The sequence below is a fragment of the Polyodon spathula genome, chromosome 11 (genome assembly GCF_017654505.1).
Source record: "Polyodon spathula isolate WHYD16114869_AA chromosome 11, ASM1765450v1, whole genome shotgun sequence".
Classification (NCBI taxonomy): domain Eukaryota; kingdom Metazoa; phylum Chordata; class Actinopteri; order Acipenseriformes; family Polyodontidae; genus Polyodon; species Polyodon spathula.
In genome coordinates this window covers 12,787,852-12,794,882 of record NC_054544.1, presented here as the reverse complement: position 1 = coordinate 12,794,882, position 7,031 = coordinate 12,787,852, and the positions used below count along the sequence as shown (strand labels likewise).

The following is a 7,031-nucleotide window of genomic DNA, read 5'->3' as shown; positions in this document are numbered from 1 at the left end:
TTTATTTCTGTGTACAGTGTATCACCCTGCTTTCTTAAAATGCGCTTTATCGTGTTCTGTTCATCACTAACTCTTCCAAGATGGACGGATGAACGGACGGACAGATGGAGGGGTTGAGACATGATGACGGACAACCAAGCTGATAATGTTTTCAAAGATTTAATACACTAGTGAGAGCACAAGAAGGAGGAATGGTGCAATAGCAAGTTGAGAAGTGAACACTGAAAAACATACTAGGGATTAAAGTGTTTTGTTTGTGAAAATGAATTAAATGACTGGTTCTACTGGACTCTATAGACGGGTGCACTTGCTTTTAAGGTGATAGTACCAGAATCTCCTTAGTGCAGGTTCAATTTCTCCACAGTTTTGAAGAGCGAGATAGTGAGAAATATGCATCACTAAACAGACAAAAAAAACCCAATAAAAACACAAACACACAAAACGTGTCATCATTTCTAGTTACGGATAAAAACAAACACATAATGAATGCTATCAATTATAAAGAAAAAAACAACCATAAGAGCAAAATCATAAACTGCAAGACAGGCCTAAAAGGGTTGTCAAAAAGTATAATGGCACTCTGAGGGATTATAAGGAGTGGAGTAATCCTTGTGTAGGCCTGTCTCTTAATTATAGCACTCCAAAATGTACATTTGTCTCCAAGGCTTAAATACAGGGTGATTAGAAAAGTAAGCCACATCAACGCACCATGGGCTCTATGTAGCAACATTCGCAAACCCCAAAGGCAATTGCAAAACACTTTTGTGAACAGTTGCCGCACCAGAATCAGGCGCACGTGTGGGCAAACAGACTTTGCCCACATATGTGATTTAGCAACAGTGTTTTAGTGCCCACTCTGCAAGTCAGCATTAGTGCTGGACATGGGCTGAATTTAAGGGGAGTTTCCTCATTTGCATACAAACGTAGCAATTTAGCAAACCATCAATAGTATTAGCATTTGCATTTCGGTTGACATGCGAAAACCAGGTCTAAACTGTGAGCAATGTACATGGTCGACTAGAAATACCGGTGAAACTACCAGGGAAGCAGGCAAAGAAAGGACAGTGAGTAAAGAGAAATAAAAGAAGTATGGAGTACACACTGGATTAATGTGATACTGTACTGTAATTTTCTAACAATTGCAAGTCGCCCTGGATCAGGGCATCTGCAAATAAATAAATAAATAAATAAATAAATAAATAATATCTGCATGGCTAGCAAAGAGATGAGGAGGAGACATCCCCAAATATTTAAAAATAATCTGTCTTTTATGAGCCTGTCTGACACACAATGTATGCAGCAATTTCGCCTCCACAGTCAAACAATCACTGACATCTGCCAACTGCTTCAGGCTGACCTGGAAGGAGACATGAGGAGAGCACACTGTTTGCTTGTAGCAACAACACAGAATAGGCACCGCTATGTAAATCGTAAAGGAACATATTCTGTCTCGCGTGCAAGTAGTGTGTGATCTGTGATGCCAACAACTACATCACAAATGTGTATGCAAACTGTCGTTGCTCCGCTCATGACTTGTTTATCCTGGCTAATTCACAGATGGCAGCTGTGTTTCAGTGGGATGCCAGTCTGAAAGGATGGTTGAATGGGGACAACATGTATCCACTGAAGCAATGGCTACTGACACTGCTGCTCAACCCCATGACCCGTAGAACAGCAGTACAACCATATATTTAAATGTGCTTGTTCTGCAATTGAGTGTTTGGTTGTCTCTGGGGGGAAACTACAGTACAAGGTTAGCAAGATCATCCATAGCTCTCTGTAATGGATGCTGAACCTACAGAGGAAAGATTACAGGGTTTGGTGGAAGCAGATGCTGAATTTGAAGCCTCAGTGCTGGAGTTTGCAGCCTTATAGACTGGGGTTCACATAACTGGTAAGCAGGTATGGATGCAGACCAAAAAAAAAAAAAAAATGCAGATTGTATTGTTGTTTAAGCCACAAATGCAAACCATCAGTACATTTTTTTTTTTTAACAGGAAAGCATTTATAATAAAGGCAGCGACGGTGCTCATGGCTCGAAGTTGAGGTATACTAACTTAAGGAAAACTCCTGATTCTAAATCCCCCCCCCCCAGTCAATCGCTCAGCAACGGAAACAGAAAAAAAAAAAGTATGTAAATTAATTTTGCTTATAGATCACTTTCTTATTCACTCTCCCACACTTGGGCTGCTCGACATTTTAAAAAAAGCTGCACATTTGTCTTGCTTCTTTTTTCTGGTTTCAAAATACCCTCAGTTCGCTATCGCAGATGCACAAGTGCTCTTGAAGGGAATGTTAAATGTTTATTTGTTGCAACCTTACTCTCCCCACTGAGTGGCTGGGCGCATGATTCGCTATTTGATGTGCGTCAGCTCACACATGAGACACAACTTCTAAATCACGTTTTCGTGCACAATCGCAGTGGTTCACTAACGCTGTCATTTTTGCCCTAGCAATAACGGCTGCGTACATATTTGCTAAATAGGACCCCATATCTCATGTGGTAAACTTACTTTCTAACCACCCCATATAACAACGGCCACAAAGTATATACATTTCCTTAGGAACATAGAAAATGAAAAACTTTTTTTTTTTTTTTTACTTCCAGCTTCAAGGAGTTCCTTAGGTCCAAAATGTCTAATATATGCAGTTTGGATACATCTTTCTTTTGCAAAATAAAAGGCTAAAGCCCTTACTTGACCTAAAACATTACTTTTTAAAATTTTGTATAACTCATCAAATTTAGAAACAAATTAACAAATTTTACATGGTTAAGTGCTGTGCATATTTTTCCTGAAAAGCTTGTTAAAATATGCAAAAACATAATCCTTTAAATTTCTCATAAAAATGTAAATGACTCAGTTTCGGGGTGCATAACAGTAGAAGACTGAGGATAAAAAGTCATTTTCATGATAGTGAAATTACAAAAAATGAAACAATACAAAATTAAAACCCTATTTCTGTGTTAAGTTAAAAGCATTGACGCAACAGGACACATCTCAGAAAGTAAAATATTATTTGATCTATGAGGGCTATGATAAGAGTTACTCAGGATTACCTATCAGCAGCTTCTCTTCAATAAGGGAGTAAATTGTTTGGCCTCTGGGTTATCGGGTTCATAAATAAGAACTGTGGGTAGAATATCAGAAAAGGAAAAATGAAATTAATCTCTCTGCAGCCCCCTGGCAAATGAGAAGGGCATTAGAAAAATGCATTTAATAAATATAAGACACAAAGAGTAGCAGGATTCAACAAAAAGACAAACATGTTGGCTATTATTTCCCTTAAATGTGTTAATAAAAGTAAAAGGCAAACTAAATGAATCCGATGAAGTCACACTTTGGTAGTTATAACCCAGTTGCTAAAATCATAACAAACAATAACCTAATCTTATCCAAGATGCAATCTATGCAATATTTTGTACTGCAATGAGAAATATATCTGTCTCTCTCTCTCTCTCTCTGACCATTTAAAAATCTATTTATAGGCTTCAGAATTTATCGGTCACTTGAAAACAGATTGATTAATGTTAACCCAAGGCCTGGAAACACAAAGTTTTCAGATTATTATCAGTCTGTCAAAAAGACTGATGGAGTGTTGAACATATTCTGACAGACCAATCATACAGTAAGCAACATGTTTTACACACACAAAAAATATATCACAGTGTAAAAGGCATTGAAATACTAAAGCAAAATACTTGCAGTAGCTTACTCATCTGACAAAATGTGCTTGCTAGGGTATAATTCTGCTCCACTGTTGACTGTAGGAACTGAAATTTAATGAACAAAAAAACCTGCCTTCATTTAAATAATTATATAATCATTACTACACTAAACATTTAACATGAAACAAGTATTTCCTAGATAACTAATCCAGTGGATGCATGTGCTTTTGTTACAAAATGAGCAATCTTGATTGTATGTAAATTTCTAAATAAAATTACTAAATTTTATGTACAGTATAGAAATACATATGGTTGAACATTTTACAATATCAGACTCATGATATTTCTGGCAAGAGGAGTTCATCACATAAACCTATTTTTATTCCCTATTTGCTGAAAACAGAGAAAGCATTAAAGTCACTTAAAGCCACTTGAATGCTAACAAATGAGTCGCTCAAAATAATAAGAGCACTGAGAGTGAAATTATATATTTTCTTGCATAAAAGTACATTCCTGTCTGACATAGACACAGCGCAGTAGCTGTTGATTGATTGACAGCTGCAGCCCTGATAGCAACTAAAGACATAACTGTTTAAAAAATGATGGACAGAAGTATGATATATGAAAAAAATGTAAACTACTGAAGGTAAATTATTGAAGTTTATGGATCAGTTACTTTACCTTTTGGGACAACTAAACTTAAGTTGCTCCAATGAAAAACAAACTTAGTATCTACTTGTGGCCTCAGGCTAATAAAAGCTACTAGATTTCTTTTAAACTGAAATGAACACATAAAAAGCAATGTGGTTATCTTCCAGGTCTATCCCTCAGTAGTATAGCCCTACAGTGTTGGAGAATATTTCCTAAAGTTGAAGGAGTGTTGGGTTTATATCTGCAGACATAAAACACCTTCCTTTCCACAGAGCTCAAGTGATAACTACTATTTCATTTATAAAAGACCTACGTATTGTAGTATCTGATCTTCTGCACAGTGCCCATATACAATTAATGAAATTACCATCTGGGAGACAAATATACAGTACCAGTCTAAATTAGAATATAATTTACAGCGATACGTTTTAAAATCCAATTGCTTGCACCGAGCATCCATTCTATGGTGTATAACACCAGTATAATCAATCACGGGCAGCAACAGAGAAGAAACAGTTTTATGCCTGCCCTGTTGACTCAGATAGGTTGTGTTTCTGGATAAAGCATAGACTTTGACAGTAACATACATATCCAGTGCAATGAATATAAAAACAGAGGAAATAACCATGGTGCTTTTCTCTTGTGGTGCTATGAATTTAGTACCTTATCAAGAGTCTTGGCAACCAGTCTAAATGTATATAATGTCTGACTAAGATGCTCCAGTATTAATCTTATTCAGTCTTTAGCATACAATATGGCCTTGCTGAAATATGAAACAGGATTGCATTTCTTTTATTTGTAATGCAACTAGGTCTAGAATGTTCAGAGTGGATGGAGCTCTGTTTGTTAATGTCAGTGAAGTGGAAGTCAACTTGTCTTTCTTAGATTGAGATTAAACAAAACTAGTCAGGGCTTTTGATGACCTCTGTGTCAGGCAATGTGGGATAGAAGATTGAGGTAACTGGGATGAGGTGAAAAACATGAAACAGACTGAATAGAAAGTGTTTTTTTGTTGTTGTTTTTTTTAGCAGATGACACGTCACTGCATTTTCTTTTATATCCAATACATTTTTTTGAAAATCTAGTGATGAATCTTTTATGAATAGGTCATATTTTTTCTCACTATACTATATTGGAAGTGTGTAATCCAGCTGGAAATGGCCAATTAAATTAAATATGAATGAGAGATCCAAATTCTACTTTACTACCTAGTTTCAAAATATCAACAATGACCCAGATATTGGAGCACTCATCACCCAAGCACAGTGCACAATATTAAAACTGTCCTATTGTTATTGTGGTAAATTAAACCAATGTAATGACCTTCATCTTGATTATATAATATTTAATCAATATTTCAACTTCAAATATGTATTATTTCTTCAATATGTACATTAAAGACTGGGGTTTTTTTGGACTGCTGATACAAATAAACAATTACTGTCATGACACTTTCAATGTTAAGTATGGCACAACAAATCTTATTTCCAATTAATTATATAATTCAAAACATGTCAGATATTTAAACTTCATAATACAAGTCTATAAATTGCCTAAACTTTGTAGTGTTGCAGATATGTTTGGAGATTTAAGCTGAAAGATTTTTCTTGGCAGTAGTCACAGGTGCATGATTTTTGTTTCATTGTCTCACAATGGTGTATGATTCACCGTGAGAACTTTCCATACAGAGACTGGAAATTGTTTAATCCAAAACTACAGTAGATTTTTTATCTGAAAATGCTTACACATACTAGATTATATGCTTGTACAAGAGTTAGATACTTTATTGTGGTACCGTTAAGCTCTGGTTCAATGTGCTGCTTTTTCGTGACTGCACAGGTCTTTTTCACAGTAGTTGGAAGTCTTTTGTCCAAACGAAGCTCTGTAAAATCAGAAATATACTTTTTTAAATTGTGAGATGAAACAGGCATACCAAAGAAATAACATCAAGAAATATCAATCACCTGCTAATTATTAGATTGCTTATTAGGCACTTACTCCTCCACAAATATATTTTAAATGTTATATTTAAATAGCTTTTGGCTGACAGAACTAATAAGGGCTCAGAGCAAAAACTGCAAAGAAAAAACAAAACTAACATAAAAACTTTAGTGCCCTTTTCACTGTGACTTTAGCATTCAATCCCCTAAACTTTTTAGCAACATTTACAATTAGAACATAGTGTGTAGCGATCAAACTAGATGTTTTCTACACACTTGGCTGCATTTATCTGCCATGTTGTGAACATGTTCAGAATTGTGTGACTCTTATAAGCAGACTTTCCAAAACAAGACAGCACTGGTAAAGGAACCTGACTAAGAATCACAGAATACAACTATGCCTACGTACCAAGTGTAAAGACACCAAAATGTGGTTCAAACAAAGAAACATATATTATCATTTAGCAGACTCCAAAGTGACTTAAAGAGACTATCACAACTGCTGCTGCAGAGTCACTTACAATAGGACCTTGGTTTTACGTCTCATCAGAGGGATGGAGCACAAGAAGGTTAAGTGACTTGCTTAGGGTCACACACAGTGAGACAGTGGGTGGGATTGAACCTGGAACCTCCTGGTAAGAAGTCCCTTTCTTTAACCACTGGACCACCAAGCCTCTATAAAATCTATAAGATTATAAAACACATATCGGTAACAGTAATGACACATATTTTCAGGGCTACTCTAGTGGTTTTGTGTTGGTGCCCATTGCCAC

The 7,031-nt window shown here is 36.0% G+C and overlaps 1 long non-coding RNA gene across 1 annotated transcript; it reads right to left on the bottom strand.

Moving 5' to 3' along the window:
• Positions 1–327: 327 nt before the first annotated feature.
• On the bottom strand, positions 328–6,793 carry LOC121322591. Its single transcript, XR_005951059.1, has 3 exons — positions 6,114–6,793; positions 3,059–3,129; positions 328–398 (listed from the first exon to the last, which is right to left on the bottom strand). It is a non-coding gene; the product is annotated as an uncharacterized LOC121322591 (long non-coding RNA).
• Between the last annotated feature and the right edge of the window lie 238 nt (positions 6,794–7,031).